Genomic DNA, 20925 nt, shown 5'->3' on the forward strand with positions numbered 1-20925 from the left:
TTACCCATCCCTAATGACTGGTGGTTGCAGGAAAAGGACAGTTGATCTGGACCATAATCCAGTTTAAATTTTGGCAACCAAGTTTATCGCAGAGAGAGATGCCCACAGAATTAGTGGGATCGTCACTTTTATTGGACCAAACTTTGTTTTCAAGACGAGCATTTGGGTTTGATTCAAGTCGTTAGCCAGCATAATCTGTTCAGAGCATGAAGAGCTGGTACAGATTCTGCAAGTCCTTTTCAGCTTCCAACACAGAGGATGACTGCAGGAAAAAAAGTATGGTGGCTCAGATTTTCTCAGGAACAGAACAGGACGTTTCTTGCTACGTTGGGGGACTTAGAAATAAATCAAAGATGCAAGCAACACAATATACATCGATTTTCATCTAAATGCTATTGAATCCCTTGAATTAACAACACGGTACCAATAACAAGTAAAAAGTGGAGAAAATGACCAAAGGCTCATTGCTTGGTCACCACTCAGTAATTCTGTCTTAGCCAAGGCATTGGATGTGCAACTGGTACCAAGCAGCCCACTTAATAATTAGGATGGGGTCAACCCTAAGTTCAGCAGTCACTCCAGACATTGACCAGGTGCTTCAATCCTCCAAGTGCCACCATTGGGAGAGGTGCTATGCTCTACAGCCAGTCACTGGAGAGACCTGTCAGGAGTAAGCATAGACCAATGGTATCAAATAGTATGGGAAACAGCCTTATTGGAAAAACTAAGCAACAAACTGAAACTGACATGGGGGCAAATAGAAAAAAGACGCCTTCACCCCTGCCCAACAAGACAACAAGAACTAGCCAACAGCATACGAATCAATCTAGCTAGCCTGATCCAAACACACACATACACACCCCACTCACACACAAAATTTCACTACAGCCAGTCAAAGACAACCAACCACACCCTAGGCCAGGCATAGGCAAACCCGGCCCTTCAGATGTTTTGGGACTACAATTCCCACCATCCCTGACCACTGGTCCTGTTAGCTAGGAATCATGGGAGTTGTAGTCCCAAAACATCTGGAGGGCTGAGTTTGCCTATGCCTGCCCTAGGCCACCACCCCCACCTCTCTGAAACCAAAAACAATAATCATAATCATAATAATTTATTATTTATACCCCACCCATCTGGCTGGGTTTCCCCAGCCACTCTGGGCAGCTTCCAACAGAATATTAAAATACAATAATCTATTAAACATTAAAAGCTTCCCTAAACAGGGCTGCCTTCAGATGTGAATACGAGTGAATAGTAAAGAGAACCCACACAAGTGACGCTGACACAAAACCCCACACATACACTAAGTAGAAGAATAGAAGCATTGCCCCCTGTCCCCGCCCCACTCACCATTCCCTCCTCCCCCTCTTTCCCCCTTTTCTTCCTAAGCTAACGTACGTGAAAAATAAAAATAAAAATTCCAAAAATAAAAAAACCTGCAAGACAGGCCAATTCATAAGGCATTGGGCTCAATCCTTAGTTTAACTGGTACCGCCTTAAAGGGGTTCAGGAAGAGTATTGCCCATTTCAAGTGGGGCTTCCTACCCAACTGGCAGAGCCAGAAGGGAAGGCACTGTGCCGGAAGGAGATGGCCCTTCAGGACCTGGTTGTGGCTGTGTCAGGCAGCAAATACCACCCAGGAATCTGGTTTCCTCAGGCATCTGGATAGTCACTGTGATAACAAAATGCTGAACTAGATGGACCATAGGCCTGATCTGCCAGGCTCTTCTTCCAGTTCAACATGCAGAGAAATAGCTAGGATTGAATCAGGTACAGTGGTACCTTGGGTTAAATACTTAATTCGTTCTGGAGGTCCGTACTTAACCTGAAACTGTTCTTAACCTGAAGCACCACTTTAGCTAATGGGGCCTCCTGCTGCACAATTTCTGTTCTCATCCTGAAGCAAAGTTCTTAACCTGAAGCACTATTTCTGGGTTAGCAGAGTCTTTAACCTGAAGCGTATGTAACCTGAAGCGTATGTAACCTGAGGTACCACTGTATACATAATAGGATTAATTAACTAATAGATGTAGAAGATTTTGACTGCTTTTTTAAAAAGTCCTCATCCTGTGAGGAGCTATCTTGCCCATGTTTCCTTCACTCATGTTACATCGCTCACAAAAGCAGGGCATTTCCCTTGTCACTGGAACAGTTATTTACACAAATCATAACTTCAAGGCAGCTCTTTTATACAGAGATAATTTCACAATTCCTTGGGAAGATAGTGGAGTTCACCAACAACTAGGAATGGACATATCTGACTGTTTTTTAGTGTGAGTTTATTTGGTCTGCACACCAAATATAGGGCTATCAAGACAACTACAGCAGAGAGAAAAACACAATATGCATGCACACAAATTGCACCTTTTAAAATAAGAATAGAATAAAATCCATAAACAATTGGCTGAGAAAATATGGACAATTTTGACTTGGAACTCATCTTCCATCTAATAATCATGGCCAGTTTTGATGCCTGGAGCAAGGAGCATGCATTTTCTGTAATCTTGGGTTCAAGTCTACAATTTAAAGTGGATCATAGAATTCATCTGAGTTCCTTAGATGTAAAGAAAGGACTGAGGAGATAAATTGGGATCCCTATAAAAATGTCAGTATAGGAGAACATGGGCTAATGTTTCAGCTGAGCTGCTTTTGCAAGGACAAATTCTCAAGTGCCAAGGCAGCCTGGTAAATAGGCCTCTCATAACTGATTCCTCTCAGTTTGTCATTTTTCCAGTCTTGCACTCCTGTACATCACATTTCCACATCAGTCTGTGGATTTTATTTATTGTTTAAAAAATTCCCCCAAAGCATTTGTCAGCATTTAAGTGTGCGTGTTTCCTAACGTACACATTTTGTATGCCATTGCATGATTAAACACGTGCTTTAATGTGGATTTTTGTGTGGATTTTAAAAAAATAAAATAAAATGACATATTAATATGGAAACAGAAGAGGGTGGACTTTTCAACAAACGAATATGAAACTGATACAGGCTGGAAGCAGACTGATCCATTCATCCCAAACATACAACACAGCATTTTGTTTCCTGTTGTCATAAGCATGACTGATAGTCTAGGTAATGCCCCCTACTGTGAATTTCCAACAAGATGCTATGGGGGGTTTTCTAATACAACTTTCTTCTGTTTCAATGAAAAAAAGTGAACACTGAAACAGGTTTTATTTTCAAAGGAAAGCACATTGTTTCAGGGAAATTGTTTTTTTTTTTTTCTTCTTTCCAAAGTCTGAAATGGAAAAATCTACAGAAAGCAAGCTGGGGGCGGGGGCGGACTTCAGGAGCATAGAGATAAAAAAAAAACCACAACACAACACATTACTTGCAATCAAAAGTGATGCATTTTATGACCTTGAAAACTCTTTTGTGATGACACAGATAGTTTCTCCACTTGCGTAACTGTATCTGCCCTTCCATTTACCTTTGTCAAGGAACTTTTTTATGCTCAAACATTTGGGCAGATCAATAGCAGTTCAATACAAAGATATGATTAGTGCTGTATGTATAGGAGTTGTTTTCCATCCTTACCAAAGTCGCAATGCTAAGATTGAGAAGGAAGGGGCTTTTAACATCTTCCTTTCCGTATTGTGATAGCTGAATCCAGAGGTAGGTAGGATACAGTAACAGAACAAGTTTCTTAAGGGAGAAAAGGATTCAGCAGAACCTCTTGAGTCTGGGCAGCCAAGGATACAATGCTATCACTTTCTCTTATACAGTGGTACCTCGGGTTACATACGCTTCAGGTTACATACGCTTCAGGTTACACACTCCGCTAACCCAGAAATAGTGCTTCAAGTTAAGAACTTTGCTTCAGCATAAGAACAGAAATCGGGCTCTGGCAGCACGGCAGCAGCAGGAGGCCCCATTAGCTAAAGTGGTGCTTCAGGTTAAGAACAGTTTCAGGTTAAGAACGGACCTCCAGAATGAATTAAGTACTTAACCCGAGGTACCACTGTATATGCAAGCAGATAACCAAGCAGAATTTGGTGCTCTCCTCTCTGTGGTGGATGTGAATTACCCCATCAAGGCCTCTCTAGCAAACTGCACTGGATGTTCCAGAATCCATTGGAGCAGGCTTCCTCCACCTCGTACCTCCAGATGTTTTGAGAATGCAATTTCCATCATCCCTGACCACTGGTCCTGCTAGCTAGGGATCATGGGAGTTGTAGGCCAAAAACATCTGGAAGACTGAGGTTGAGGAAGCATGCATTGGAGCATCTAAGGAGGGGTTATAGCTTAGGGGTAGAATGCATGTTTTGCATACAGAAAGGTACAGGTTGATTCCCTGGAATCTCCCATTAAAAAGGTGATGTGAAAGATTGCTGCCTGAGGCTCTTGAGATCTGGAGATCTAGGCTAACCTAAAATGTAATGGGCTGCCACACAGGCATAGCTATGGACAGGGCCGGATTTAGGTTTGATGAGGCCCCAAGCTACTGAAGGTAGTGGGGCCCTTTATATGTCCACCTGTCCTTTGTCAACAACAAATTGTCGGTTTTTGTGTGCATTGAATATATGCTGTACGGTAATTTATGGACCTAACAGGTATCTAAAACCATTTGCACATAACAAAATATGCATTTTATCAAAGTAATTGTTGAACTGAAATACAGTTTTAGAAATTTACATCCATTTTTTATTTATTTTTTTTGAGAGTGGGGCTCTAAGCTATAGCTTGTTTAGCTTATACGTAAATCCAGATAAAGCAGCACAAGGAGAAGTGGTTCCTATGAGGAGTCACTGCACAAGCTGCTATTTGCACATGCAGGGGGAGCACAATTGGACTCTCAAGGTGTGAGTTGCAATGCAATGACCTTCCTTTGCCCTTTGACCCCCGAGCTGAGGAGATAAGTACTATACAACCTTTTGAGGATATCGGAAGGCATCCCTGTATAGGGAAGTTTTCAGTGTTTTATTATGTCTTGTATATGTTGGAAGCTGCCCAAAGTGGCTGGGGCAACCCAGCCAGATGGGCAGGGTATAAATAATCAATTGATTATTGTTGTTATGGAATGGGACGTCCCTATTTTCATCGGAGGAATGTTGTAGGGAATGAAATATCACATCAGTCACAAAATCCTAGGATGTTTCAGCTTTTTCAGCCTTCACATCTGCTGGAATACAGAACACGTGAGAATACCGATGGGTGTATCTTCCAAAGGCCGTCGGGACTTTCTTGTGTATGTGGGGTTGCTAATTAAACCAGAGAGTTCTCCAAACTGCAAGCCAACAGTAAAGCAGGGGTTGGGAACCTATTCTCAGTTCAATGGCCCTGTTCCTTCCTGGACAACGCTTTGGTGGCCATATAACAGTGGCGGATGGAGCACAGGGCAAAAGTGGGTACAGCAACAAATACAAATGTTACCTTTGTGCAGTAGGCTCATTTCCACATGCAACTCTTAATCCCCCAGCCATGCAAGCAAGCGGCTTTATCGGAGTATAAGGACACATCATAGCCAAGCAAAAACACGCAAGAAAGCAGGGCTGGTGATGAGCAGGACCTGGTGGGGGATATGAGGTGTTGTGAGGGCCATGTAAAGGGCAAAATTTGGCCCCCAGGGCCAAGGTTCCCAATGCCCACGCTAAAGAGCCATGACTATTTGCAGACCCTCCAAGTGTCCCTATTTTCTAGGGAGAATCCCAGATTTACAGAAGCCGTCCCAGTTTCTGATTTGATCCTGGAATGTCCTGCTTTTCCTTAAAGGTAAAGGGACCCCTGACCATTAGGTCCAGTTGTGACCGACTCTGGGGTGGCGGCGCTCATCTCGCTTTATTGGCCGAGGGAGCTGGCGTACAGCTTCCGGGTCATGTGGCCAGCATGACTAAGCCACTTCTGGCGAACCAGAGCAGTGCACGGAAACCTTCCCACCGAAGCGGTACCTATTTATCTACTTGCACTTTGAGGTGCTTTTGAATTGCTAACTTGGCAGGAGCAGGGACCGAGCAACGGGAGCTCACCCTGTCACGGGGATTCGAACCGCCATCCTTCCGATCAGCAAGTCCAAGGCTCTGTGGTTTAACCCACAGCGCCACCCGCATCACCTTCACCTTCACCTTCACTTTTCCTTAGGACATTCCTATTTTCATCTGAGAAGTGTTGGAGGGTACGTATTTAGTAATTTATAGCTCAGCAGATTCACACCCAGAACTTCCAGATGAAATGCAGTTGGCCGTTGCACTGAATCTGATGCCCCTCCAGCAATTTTTAACCCCTCTGCTGGCAGTTCAGGAGGAGAAGAGGCAAGATAAACCCCTGGACTGTTCCAAATGTTCCATTTTCACCTTGTTTTGTGCTGCCGGAACACACTGCCCATTTGTTACTCATCGCGGAAGAGTCACTGATCTGACGGTGTCAATCTATGTCTTTAGTTAAAAAGAAAAAAGTAATAATAAAAGAGGAAGAAGATTGGAATGGAAGAGTATCTCCAGGATGACTGGAAATACAAATGGGTGCCGTGCAAGGAGTCAATGAAGCTGCTGCATTGAAAGGGTAACCTTCGCAATGAGATCAATGTGTCATGCTCTTGTTATGAATGTGATTGCTGTTGCAGAGCCCATGTCGGAGAGAGGCTGAAATGAAGCTTACATGCATCAATAACAGCCAAAAAGAGTGTGGCAATTTAGCACTGCAGATCCTTCTGGCATGTTTGTTTGTTTGTTTGTTTGTGGTGTGCTTAGCCTTGGCTTGAGGACTGATGACCTTTTGTACACTTCAAGGGGACATAGCTCAGCCAGGAGAGCATCTGCTTTGCATAAAGACGATCTCAGGGAGAGACTCCTTTTTGACTTTTGGAGAGTCAGTGCCCATCAAAGTAGACAATACTGAGCAAAGGTTGGCCAAAGGTCTGGCATCATCATCATATTTTTTGTACCCTACCCATTTTGTACTGTGGGTTGCCGCAGCCATTTTGGACACCTTCCAGCAGAACATACAAACACACAACAGCTTCTTTTCTTCCTAAACATATTTTAAAATCAGGTAAAACGGTGCTATTTTTTCTAGAAAAAGTGGTACTGGAACTAACCAAGAATGTCTCCCTTGATCGCTTATAATGGCAATGGCTCCCATCTGAGAGGTGCCAGAACTGAGTTCCGGTAAGTTCTGGCTGAAAAAAGTCCTGAGGTAAAGGAAGCTTAAAATGCTTTCCGGGTGGTTTCCCAACCCACTTTCATGACAAATTATGCAGTTGAACAATAAACGAACAAAAATTATGTCAAACATCATAGAATCATAGAATCATAGAGTTGGAAGAGACCACAAGGGCCATCGAGTCCAACCCCCTGCCAAGCATCAGGTTGAGAAAGGCCGGGTTAAAGGGATCCGGGGTGTGAATCCTATGTGAAGCCTATACGTGGGCTAGGGCCATGTCACAGCCCCTACGGCAGCCTTTCTCAACCTTGGGTCCCCAGATGTTTTTGGCCTACAACTCCCATGATCCCTAGCTAGCAGGACCAGAGGTCAGGGATGATGGGAGTTGTAGTCCAACAACATCTGGGGACCCACAGGTTGAGAACCGCTCCCTACGGAGACCCATTGGGGTGCCCCTATTTGATGCAAGTCATAGGGCACCACCTATCAGTGGTTTGCCCTTAAGTAGACTCCCTGCAGGAGTCAAGATATAGCCTGGCTTCACCCTAATGCCTAAGCCAAACCGCTCACATCTCTAACCAATAAAGTTGTGGCCTATTTGAACCCATAAACCAAAATACTTCGTGCCAGTGTGTTTTATTGTTCTCCTGGGAACTTTGTGGCTCGGTTGCCTTGGCATGCAAGTATTATCCCCCTGGAAAAGAGAGGCCAATTTCCTACTGCTATCTTGGGAGTGATAAGAAATTTCTCTCCAGTCCTCTCATGATTATAAACACAGGTGGACTGGGAAGGACTCAGCAGGACATGACATGGTCTGCCAGCTTCCTCTCACAGAGGAGGAGAAAGCTGAAACGGAGAGTGAAAAAAGCAGAGAACAATGCCAGCAGATGCCACCATTGCTCTGCTCTGAATACTTGACTCCCACCACTTTGTGCTTCGTGACACCAATGCAGGAGAGCCATTTTCTGCCTGACCCATTTTAAGGCCAAGATGTTAGCTGATTAATCATGACAATCAAAATTTTGTGATTAATTAAAATGTGCCCCCAATTAATTAGGCAGCACTGTTTTTTCGTAATTAAAAAAAAAGACAAGAACTAGAGAAAGTGCTCTTTTCCCCTTCAGAAATGTTTTTTATTGATATGCAAACTTAATCAATTTTAATTATTCAATTAAAAATCCCATACATTTAATAAATTTTCTTCAGTTGAGTGACAGACCTAATTTTAAGATATCAGGCACTTAACTTTTGGGAAGTTGCTTGGCTGTTTTGAGCAAGGGTTGACTACCCAAGACATTTCAAACTCGAATGTAACTGTTCTCCTTTCTCCGAGGGGCAAAAACAGTTGGCATTTTATGCAGATATGAGCACCTGTAAATCTGTTTGTCCTAAATGTCAGAGATGTCCACATGATGCGGTATGATTTGATCTACTTTGATTTCCTAGGTAGGTAAATCAGCTAGCATTGCGACAACTTATTTCACCACTGGACTTAATACTCCTTTGGAATCCAAAACACAGGATTGCATTTTCAACACCTTAACGCAACCAGAAATTAATCCATCTCAAAAACTCCCTGTTATGCAAAGGCCTATTCATGGTCTGGACAACAGGAAAAGTGTTCCTACATCCCACCCCACAATGATGTTAAAATATGATTATGTGCTGCTGACTCATGTAATGGCGGCATTAACATTCCAGCGGTATATTTGCAATGGTCAATGTTTTTCTGGTGTGCTGCAACACACCTATGGGCCAGGACATGTGGAAAGTGCATTTTTATGTGGGGGTTTTGTGTGGAAAGCTTACACAGTGATGTGCTACCCCCCCCCCCAAAGGCTGGTGCCAAACAAAAAACTGCTAGCACATTAGCAAAGCTAAGCAGGGTCCAGTATGGTTTCAAATTGGATGGGGAGCCGTGTGATTCCTGCATTGTAAGGGGTTGGCCTAGATGACTCTTGATTCTATAAATCAACTCTGTGATTCTATAAATTGGGCACATCTGGCTACTTTCAGAATGAATTGGCTACTTTTCAGAATGAATTCTACAGCTGTGAATCCCCCCCCCCCAAAAAAAGAAACCCATCCACAATTCCCTGTATGTAAGAAACTAGCATATGGGAGGGAGAGGTTTGTTTGTTATTCACTTTACTATATTAATAACTCAATTTTCTTAGCTAAAGTCAAGGTTCTTTCCCCTCCCATTTTATCCTCGCAGCCAATGTGAGATGTAGGTGTGGCTAAGTCAGATTGTCCTAGTGGCCCAGGGATAACCAGTGAGCTTCATGGCTGAGCAAGGATCAGAACCCAGGTCTTTCTGGTCCTGGCTAGTTTACTAAATTTGGGGGGGTGTTGTTGTTGCCCAGAGAAGCAGTCAAAGATGCAGTGTCCCCCGCCACACACACACCTGCCATCTGAAGCGGTTTTAGCCAGTGCTTTTTTCTGGGGGGATGCAGGGGTACGCATACCCCGAAGCATTTTGTGAATCTTTGTGCTTTTGTCCATTTGCTGTATTTTTCCCCCCAATCTGAAGTATAAAACGGTGATTTTCTTGAGTCAAAATGAGAGTACCCCTAAACATTTTTAAAGAAAAAAAGCACTGGGTATAGCGCAGTATTCTTCCATCTCAATGTGCTACTTCGTTCAGTATAAGCTGCAGACCGGCTGGCTGTTAGTAAGACATTTTGTGGAACCTCTGACACACATTTAAAGCACTTTCTCTCTTTCTCACAGGGAATCGGTCTACATGCCTCACTTCCTCCATATACCCCACCAAACAACATCGCCCACGCCCCTCCCGTGCTGATTCAGCGGTCCTCACTCAAGCATTTATGTCATCCCATTTAAACAATTTTAACAACTGTCCCCTTGAATGCACAATTAGGCACACTCCAGTACACACACAATGTTGCTGTCAGGATTCTGACTCACACCAGAATGTCTAGAGCAGCATCTGTTGTGCGCGTTACCATCCAGTCCTTTTGCAACGTGAGTTGTTTAGGGGTCAGGAGTATGCCAGCGTCAAGCTTGTTTCCAATCTGCACTCCTCCCTCACGCCCCACAAAGCTCTTGGGGCAGTTTACCATCACTAGAGACACGCCAAGCAGTTTAAAACAATATAATCATTTTAAAATAAATTAAATGAATAAGAAACACGGCAAACAGTGTAACGCCGTTTTCATTTAAACCCATCAATTGAGTCCAAAAGATGGCCAACTTATTTTAGGGCCAACTGGACTGTACATTTAAAGCATTATTAAAAAGGTAAAGGGACCCCTGACTATTAGGTCCAGTCATGGCCGACTCTGGGGTTGCGGCGCTCATCTCGCTTTATTGGCCGAGGGAGCCGGTGTACAGCTTCCGGGTCATGTGGCCAGCATGACTAAGCATGACTTCTGGCAAACCAGAGCAGTGCACGGAAACGCCATTTACCTTCCCACTGGAGTGGTACCTATTTATTTACTTGCCCTTTGACGTGCTTTCGAACTGCTAGGTTGGCAGGAGCTGGGACCGAACAATGGGAGCTCACCCCATCACGGGGATTCGAACTGATGACCTTCTGATCAGCAAGTCCTAGGCTCTGTGGTTTAACCCACAGTGCCACCAGTGTCCCTAAAGCATTATTAGGCTACTTTAAATAGCCATGGCTTTCCCCCCTAAGAATGCTGGGAATTGTAGTTTGTTAAGGGTGCTGAGAGTTGTTTGGAGATCCCTACTGCCCACACAGTGCTACAATTCTCAGAATGGTTTAACTGTCAATCCCTCCTCCCAAAGAACTCTGGAAATTGAAGATATGTTGTAGAATAGGGCTCTTTCAACAACTGTAAAAGAAACTACAGTTCCCATGATCCTTTGTGGGGGGAGCCATTTCTGGTTTATGTGGTATTATGAGAGCTGGACCATAAAGAAGGCTGATCGCCGAAGAATTGATGCTTTTGAATTATGGTGCTGGAGGAGACTCTTGAGAGTCCCATGGACTGCAAGAAGATCAAACCTATCCATTCTTAAGGAAATCAGCCCTGAGTGCTCACTGGAAGGACAGATCATGAAGCTGAGGCTCCAATACTTTGGCCTCCTCATGAGAAGAGAAGACTTCCTAGAAAAGACCCTGATGTTGGGAAAGATGGAGGGCACAAGGAGAAGGGGACGACAGAGGACGAGATGGTTGGATAGTGTTCTCGAAGCTACCAGCATGAGTTTGACCCAACTGCGGTAGGCAGTGGAAGACAGGAGTGCCTGGCGTGCTCTGGTCTATGGGGCACGAAGAATCAGACACGACTAAACGACTAAACAACAACAACAACTTCTTTAAAGGTACAGTGCAGATGTGGCCTCATTTCACCTTGACTGACTTCACTCATACAATGGTAGCTTGGTCACCTTTGACATCATTTCACATCACAATCAGCACCCAATCTGCGGCCAACTGCTTGCATCTCTGTACTGACAACCATTGGTTCATTTGACATGGAAGTACATCACCCCTCCTGCCTCAAAAGTCTTTTAAAACACGAATGTCTTTGTCAGCTTTCTAGAGGACAACAGAGAACAGGCCTGAGGAGCCACTATGGGGAAGAAATTCCATAAAGAGGGTATCAACATTAAGCAAGCCCGGTTCCTCATAGGCCTATTACTCTTGGAATAGCCTATAATATAAACTTATTAGAGCAATCCATTATTTGTAATGCTGCTGTATTTAGTAGTTTGGCAGATTCCCTTTATATAGTGAGCCTCCCAAATGGCTCACACAGTACAGCCAAAGATTTCTATCCAAGTGGTTCACTCTGACAACTCAATATTCAAGCAATGTCCAGAAATTCACGAGGTGCATCATGGCTCTTATCATATCAACAAGCTATTAAGCTATGAATTGGACAGACGCAAACCTGGCACAGGGCATCCGTGACATTAGCAACAACCTGTGCATTATAGGGAACCGATAACCATTTGCAATTGAAAATTTAGTTTGTGCAGAACAATTTGTACTGCACAACCACAAAAGTGACATGTAGGGGGATGCAGGGCTCTAAGTGTGCATATAAGTAAGTAAAATATATCCCATGTCAGAACAATTATGAGACATAGCATGGTTTTGTTCATGGGTCAGCAAACTAAGGCCCAGGGGCCAGATCCGGCCCAATTGCCTTCTAAATCCGACCTGCAGACGGCCCAGGAATCAGCATGATTTACATGAGTAGAATGTGTGCTTTTATTTAAAATGCATCTCTGGGTTATTTGTGGGGCATAGGAATTCATTCATTTATATATAGATATATAGATATATAGATATATATTCCAGCCCCCCACAAAGTCTGAGGAACAGTGGACTGGCCCCCTGCTGAAAAAGTTTGCTGACCCCTGGTTTTGTTTTTTAAATCCTAAATTTTTTGAAACACTGTGCTCACAGTAACTTTAATAAATGGTTCCTTTTATATTGTTTTCACCAAGAAGGCGACCCCCCCCCCACTGCACATCCCCCCCCCCCTTATGCCCTGGCTGTGTCACAGTACAGAATGAAAAACTAAAAAGTGAATCACTGTTCAGCTTGTATAGCAGATTTCAATATCTCCTAGCACCAGGATGTGCTCTATAAATTGGGTTTTCAGTTACAAATGGTTATCAATGCAGTCTCCCCCACCCCAAGCTCCATTTGGTGAGCAAGAATTGAAACACACATTTATTTCACATAATGCCATAATTCAGCCACTCCACCTGCATGTACTAACACTGATGTCGGGGGGCTGGGGTGTTGCTGAATATAAGAGCGTTTGAGACCGAAAAGCCTCCTGCCAACTGAAAGCAGATCAAGAAATATTCATACAATGTCTCAGAGTTATTTAGCACTAGGGAGAGAAATGAAACAAAAGCCAAGCACAAAATGGCTGACCCATGGAAGTTTAGAGCATTCTGGTCTTGAACAAACGTACATCTTCTTCAAAGAAAAAGGCACAATTTTCCCCCTATGAATAATCTGTGGGTCACATCACAGCAGGCAATAACAGCTTGGCTAAAGAAGAATGAGCTCTGCTGAATTTTTCTAAAGAGAATTCTTTTGGTCTTTGTCTGTTTATCATCATTAAGCAGAAGTGACAAGGGGCACAGAAACTTTATGCTAAATTTATGCTGACAGCTTTGGTTATGTACTAAGCAATAGGACTACTAAGGAAACACATGGCCATATAATTGAATGCAACCATGTGCTCCTTCGGCACGCACATCTCGAGCACCATCTGGAAAGTAGCCACAAGGAAGTGGCTCCCTTGCCATTATAGGTGACTATCAACTGACCCTCACAGAAGCCCCACTCAAGCAATTGACTGCTGTGCTTAAGATAGTGCAGTCCTGAAAATTTCTCCTGTGTTCCAACATTTTTTTCTTATGAATTCAAGTGGCAAGGGGGAAATACATTGAAAATTCCAGTAAAATCCTCATAGGTGGAGTGCAGGGTTTGTTGCGGTTCTTACCTTACTATCTTACAGTAGTCTCGTAATCTGGTGAACCGGGTTCACTTCCCCGCTCCTCCACCTGCAGCTGCTGGGTGACCTTGGGCCAGTCACACTTCTCTGAAGTCTCTCAGCCTCACTCACCTCACAGAGTGTTTGTTGTGGGGGAGGAAGGGAAAGGAGAATGTTAGCTGCTTTGAGACTCCTTAAGGGGAGTGAAAGGCGGGATATCAAATCCAAACTCCTCCTCTTCTTCTTCTTCTTCTTCTTCTTCTTCTTCTTCTTCTTCATGGTGACCAAGAGGTGTTCAAGGTGTGTGTTTTCTTTCATTCCATATATCATCTCTCCAGTTGTCTGCACTCTACAGCCTTCCTTGGTGCCCATATTTCCTGAAAAACCCATGACATTATCAATTGGGCTGTAAGCACAGGCAGGTGGGGAGGCTGCCTACTCTGCACTTGACAGATGTTTGTAATTATTTGCAAATGAAGTCCTTTTACTGGTAAAGAAATAAGTGTGGATCCCACCCTTTTTTAGGTAAAAGTAAGAACGCCCCACTAAAACCATATCAGTAACAGCACCAATCTCGGGTGCTCAGTAACCTGCCTGCCTGGTTTCCTGTGCAACCCAGCCAGATGGGTGGGGAATAATAATAATAATTCAATTAAAGCTCAAGGGGGAGAGACATTAAGAGTTAAGAGGGCTTTTTCACATTAGAAGGTGCAGGCAGCTGGGGAGGCTGCAAAGCACTGGAAAGAAAAACACACAAACCACATTGCAACAATAAGATGAGCCCAACCCACACTCATTGCACATGCCCTAAGACAGTGGTGGCCAACTTGGCCCTCCAGCTGTTTTGGGTCTACAGTTCCCATCAACCCTGACCACTGGTCCTGTTAGCTAGGGATGATGGGAGTTGTAGTCCCAAAACAGCTGGAGGGCCAAGTTTGGCCACCACTGCCCTAAGAGAATGAAAAATGGAAGCCTCTTCCATGGGGGAAGAAACATTTTGAGAAATTGGGAACAGGTTCCCAAACTGTGCAGGAAGTGCTAGACCTGTTCCATGAATGGGGATAACTTCTGCATCAGAGAGTCTTTTCTAATCATGCAGGCAGCAAATCAACCCCAGCAAATCAAGGAAGCCAAGATCAAACAGGAAGGCTAGATGAGTTGAAAGGCTCCATGCTGCAGAAGTTATTCTGCCAACTCATGGAGAGTGATGAGGATGGTGAGAGGGGGCAGACATACTGGGCCCATCCTCACTCTCCCCACTCATACTGAATAGGACTATAACGATCCGTATATGTGATTGCCTTTCAGTAATTGGTTAGATGAGTGCAGACTGATACTTGAAGTCTCCATCTATGGAACAGAGCATATCAATACGTTTTTCTGCCTCTATGGGTTGTGCTACTAGCCTGATTCCATTGACCCCATGTCCAAGATATCGCTAGAAGTCAGGGTGGTAAAAGTAAAGTCTGACAAACGAGCACAAACCGTGGTTAGTTTGAAGGTTAAACTATGGTTTGTCCATGCAACCTAGGATCCCAACTTCTTTAGACAAGCTAAAGATTAAACAAATCAGAGTTCACAGTGGAAATGTAACAACCAACTTATTTACCATACCCACTGAGTCAATCACCCATCTCCTACTACCCTTCTGAGAAAAACCCCACCCCACCCACCCAGTATATAGAAGGGTCTGGTGACTTTTGTTTCAGTGTATCTAAAGAAGTGTGCATGCACACGAAAGCTTATACCCAGAACAAACTTAAAAGGTAAAGTTACAGATAGGTAGCCGTGTTGGTCTGCCATGGTCAAAACAAAATAAAAGAATTCCTTCCAGTAGCACCTTAAAGACCAACTGAGTTAGTTCTAGGTATGAGCTTTCGTGTGCATGCACACTTCAGATACACTGAAACAGAAGTCACTGGACCTTTCTATATAGTGAGAAGGTGGGGAGGGGTATTACTCAGAAGGGTGGTGGGAATGGGTGATTGGCAGATAGCTGCGATGAGCCTGTTGACGACTCTTAACGACTGCAATAGGTCTAACAGGAAAAAGCAAGGGGTGAGAAGGTGAAAAATGGCTTTGTCATGTATAATGAGATAAGAATCCAATGTCTTTGTTCAAACCAGGTCTCTCCATAGTTTTAAGTTTGGTGATAAGTTGCAATTCAGCAGCTTCTCTTTCCAGTCTATTTCTGAAATTCCTTTGTAATAGAACAGCTACTTTGAGATCTTGTATAGAATGTCCTGGGAGATTGAAGTGTTCTCCTACTGGTTTTTCTGTCTTGTGGTTCCTGATGTCGGATTTATGTCCGTTTATTCTTTGGCGTAAGGTCTGGCCTGTTTGTCCAATATAGAGAGCTGAAGGACACTGTTGGCATTTTATGGCATACACAATGTTAGACGATGACTTTGCTACCAAACTCTGCCAATTTGTCCTTACCCACAACAACTTCAAATTCGGTGATGACCTGTTCCTTCAGATCAGCGGCACAGCAATGGGCACCCGCATGGCCCCACAGTATGCCAACATCTTCATGGCGGATTTAGAACAACGTTTCCTAAACTCCTACCCACTCAAACCTCTCTTGTACCTGCGATACATTGATGATATTTTTATCATCTGGACACATGGTCAACAGACCCTGGACACCTTCCACCAGAAATTCAATGATTTTCACCCCACCATCAACCTAACAATGAACCAATCTATGCAAGAAATACATTTTTTGGACACTACTATAAAAATACAGGATGGGCGCATAGACACCACCTTATACCGTAAACCAACTGACCGACAAACATATCTACATGCCTCTAGCTACCATCCCAAACATACCAAACAGTCCATTGTATATAGCCAGGCACTACGTTACAGCCGCATCTGCTCCAATTCTACAGACAGAGACTCTCACCTAAGAGATCTACAGCAAACCTTTTTAGAACTAAAATACCCAGCAGATGAAGTTAGACAACAGATCAACAGAGCCAGACTGATACCCAGAGAGAACTTGCTGCAAGACAGACCCAAAAAAGAAAATAACAGAACACCTCTAGTCATCACATACAGCTCCCAAGTTAAAACAGTACAACGCATCATCAGAGATCTACAACCTCTCCTGGACAATGACAGTTCTCTTTCTCAAGCTCTGGGAGGAAGACCTTTCATTGCCTCCAGACAGCCCCCCAATCTTAAACAACTCCTAACCCACAATAATACTATAACCAGACTTAACACGGACACTGGCACCAGAGCCTGCAATAAACCCAGATGCCAACTTTGCTGCCACATACACCCGGACAACACCATTACTGGCCCCAACAACATCACACATACCATCTCGGGACTATTTAATTGCTCATCGTCTAACATTGTGTATGCCATAAAATGCCAACAGTGTCCTTCAGCTCTCTATATTGGACAAACAGGCCAGACCTTACGCCAAAGAATAAACGGACATAAATCCGACATCAGGAACCACAAGACAGAAAAACCAGTAGGAGAACACTTCAATCTCCCAGGACATTCTATACAAGATCTCAAAGTAGCTGTTCTATTACAAAGGAATTTCAGAAATAGACTGGAAAGAGAAGCTGCTGAATTGCAACTTATCACCAAACTTAAAACTATGGAGAGACCTGGTTTGAACAAAGACATTGGATTCTTATCTCATTATACATGACAAAGCCATTTTTCACCTTCTCACCCCTTGCTTTTTCCTGTTAGACCTATTGCAGTCGTTAAGAGTCGTCAACAGGCTCATCGCAGCTATCTGCCAATCACCCATTCCCACCACCCTTCTGAGTAATACCCCTCCCCACCTTCTCACTATATAGAAAGGTCCGGTGACTTCTGTTTCAGTGTATCTGAAGAAGTGTGCATGCACACGAAAGCTCATACCTAGAACTAACTCAGTTGGTCTTTAAGGTGCTACTGGAAGGAATTTTTTTATTTTGTTTAAAAGGTAAAGGTACCCCTGACCATTAGGTCCAGTCACGGACAACTCTGGGGTTGCGGCGCTCATCTCTCTCTACAGGCCGAGAGAGCTGGCATTTGTCCGCAGACAGCTTCCAGGTCATGTGGCCAGCATGACTAAGCTGCTTCTGGTGAACCAGAGCAACGCATGGAAACGCCGTTTTCCTTCCCGCCAGAGCGGTACCTATTTATCTACTTGCACTTGACATGCTTTCGAACTGCTAGGTGTGCAGGAGTTGGGACCAAACAACAAGAGCTCACCCCGTTGCAGGGATTTGAACCGCCGACATTCTGATTGGCAAGCCCTAGGCTCTGTGGTTTAGACCACAGTGCCACCCGCGTCCCCATAGAACAAACTTAGTTGGTCTCTAAGGTGCGACTGGACAATTTTAATTTTTTTTTTACTTATTTCAACAAACTTGCTGTAGTTTTTAACATGTAAGAGGGTGCTTTTTGATCTCCTTCCAGACACACCAGGGGAGGAAAGAGGCGGCAGAATCTCTGAGACACATCCACCCAGACATCACACACAGCCATCCACATATCCACTGTAAAGCAGGGGTGCTAGCACTGAGCTTCATCAAAGGCCCAGTTCAGGTAAACTCATCAAGCATCTTTCATTGCATCCCTCTGTCAATTCAGCATGGCTCCCAAAAGGTAAAATACTGTCATTAAGACAGTAGCTAATTAGCTACTCCCCCCCCCCCTCAAAAAAACCCTCCCTTTGGCATAGGGTGTAATTCAATATCTTGCTATATACTGGCCTCTTTACTTTGTTTTACTCTTGCTCAGGATCGGCTTTTGAAGATTTTTCAATTCATCTGGCTCACTGAGCCAAGTCTGATTGGTACTGTGAGATTTTCTCTGATGATCAAACCTGAAGAGAACATGTACATTTCTGCCTGGAAGCCAGCAGTAACTGGGCGTTTTACAAGTGTGGCCCCTTAACTGCACCAGTGAAATGAAGCATCGGTTTTAGAAGAGATTGCTGCATCAGAGCAAATATTTTCAGATGAATCCCTTTCAGAAACCAGCAGCCTCATTAAGGAAGTCAAAAGAATAAGGATGATGTTGGGGTCAGAAAGAGGGAAAAGGAAGTAGATGCTTGAGAGAGATGGTTGTTCTTTCTGTTTTCAGACAAACAAAAAGTCGAGGGAATGGTGCAATTATCCAGCCATGCAGAAAACTTAAAAAGCAGCTTGCTTTTCCTAGTTCTTATGCAAATGCTTTAATCTTTTAAAAGCTCTAGATTTCCAATTCCTGCTAAGTATAGCGCAGCCCACTTCTAAAAGGACCAGTCTAACATATGCTTAGGAGCTCTATTAAAAATGTCCCCTTCAGTGACTAACTGAACATCACCCTCTTGACAGGCCCAATGCTGATACTTTTTCGTTTCATTTGTTAGGGTCAAACCTAGGGCGGCGGCGGCGGAGTTTTTGGATTTGATATCCCACTTTATCACTACCCAAAGGAGTCTCAAAGCGGCTAACATTCTCCTTTCCCTTCCTCCCCCACAACAAACACTCTGTGAGGTGAGTGGGACTGAGAGACTTCAAAGAAGTGTGACCAGCCCAAGGTCACTCAGCAGCTGCATGTGGAGGAATGGGGAAGTGAACCCGGTTCCCCAGATTACGAGTCTACTGCTCTTAACCACTACACCACACTGACTTTCACTGGCGGGTGGTACTCTCAGTAGAAAGAAATGATCTTCTGTTTAATGTGCATCCTCAAACCATTATTTAGATTATGTCTTGTTCATGCTTACCACCCTACTGTCAGGATGTGTGGCTTGCTTGTTTAATTGCTTGTTATTTTTAGCAAGGAGCCGTGTGGTTCATTTCTCTAGTTTAGATTCAGAGCTTTCTCCAGTCCAAAGATGTAGGCTTCGGTTGCCAGAAGGCAACCTTGAGATTCATCTTGCACCTTTCGGCTCCAAGGTGAGCAAAGAGCCAAAGCACCCACTGTTCACCAAGACTCCCATTAGTTCTGTCACCTGTCCTTATCACCTGCCTGCCTGCTGTGTGGCACACAGGCCTGCATTCCCCTTAAAGCAGTGGTGTCCAAACTTTTTTCAAAGAAGGCCAGAGTTGATGAAGTGAAGGGCCGTGGGAAGTTGGGAAGCTGTTGAACTTTTTTTAGGCTGTTGTTGAGGTGTTTTTTTAATAATAATAATAATAATAATAATTATTATTATTATTATTATTATTATTTATTATTTATACCCTGCCCATCTGGCTGAGTTTCCCCAGCCACTCTGGGCAGCTTCCAATCAAGTGTTAAAAACAATACAGCATTAAATATTAAAAACTTCCCTAAACAGGGCTGCCTTCAGATGTCTTTTAAAGATAAGATAGCTGCTTATTTCCTTCACATCTGAAGGGATAGCATTTCACAGGATGGGCGCCACTACTGAGAAGGCCCTTGGTGCTGGATCTCAGTGTCCAGGCTGAACGATGGGGGTGGAGACACTCCTTCAGGTATACAGGCCCGAGGCCGTTTACGGCTTTAAAGGTGAGCACCAACACTTTGAATTGTGCTCAGAAATGTACTGGGAGGCAATGCAGATCTCTCAGGACTGGTGTTATGTGGTCCCAGCGGCCACTCCCAGTCACCAGTCTAGCTGCCGCATTCTGGATTAATTGCAGTTTCCGGGTCACCTTCAAAGGTAGCCCCACGTAGAGCACATTGCCGTAGTCCAAGCAGGAGATAACTAGAGTTTTTAATATTTAATGCTGTATTGTTTTAGGATTTTACCCCAGGAAATAAACTGCCACAGGGGCCAAATTAAACCGACCAGTAGGCCGGATCAAGCCCCCAAAACGGACTTTGGACATGCCTGCCTTATAGGAATGGCTTCATAGTGGGGGTGGGGAAACTTCTAGGTCCAACATGATCAGTTAATGTGCAGGTGACACAAACAACCTCTTTCCAGCTCTGGTCATTCCTGGAGCAAGATAGCCTGCACCCAGTAGCATATACAGTACTTCAAAAACCTTTCATTTATAACATACAGTGGTACCTCGGATTACATATGCTTCAGGTTACATACACTTCAGGTTACAGACTCCGCTAACCCAGAAATAGTGCTTCAGGTTAAGAACTTTGCTTCAGGTTAAGTACGGACCTCCGGAACGAATTAAGTACTTAACCCAAGGTACCACTGTAATGTGTTCTATGTGGCGCAGCACTTGATCACAGCTTAGAAGCCACACATAGTGCAGAATGTGACAGCCACCAGAGTGCTGAGTGGTGTGGCTTATTGTATCCATAAAACACTGGGTTTACAAGAGCTGTACTGGTTCCCTATGTGCCGCCAAGCCCAGTTCAAGATTTTGCTGTTGGCATATGAAGCTCTGAATCACTTAGGACCCAAATACTTGAAAGGGACACACAC

This window comes from Podarcis erhardii (genome assembly GCF_964252035.2).
Source record: "Podarcis erhardii genome assembly, chromosome: 6".
In the NCBI taxonomy this organism is placed as follows: Eukaryota; Metazoa; Chordata; class Lepidosauria; order Squamata; family Lacertidae; genus Podarcis; species Podarcis erhardii.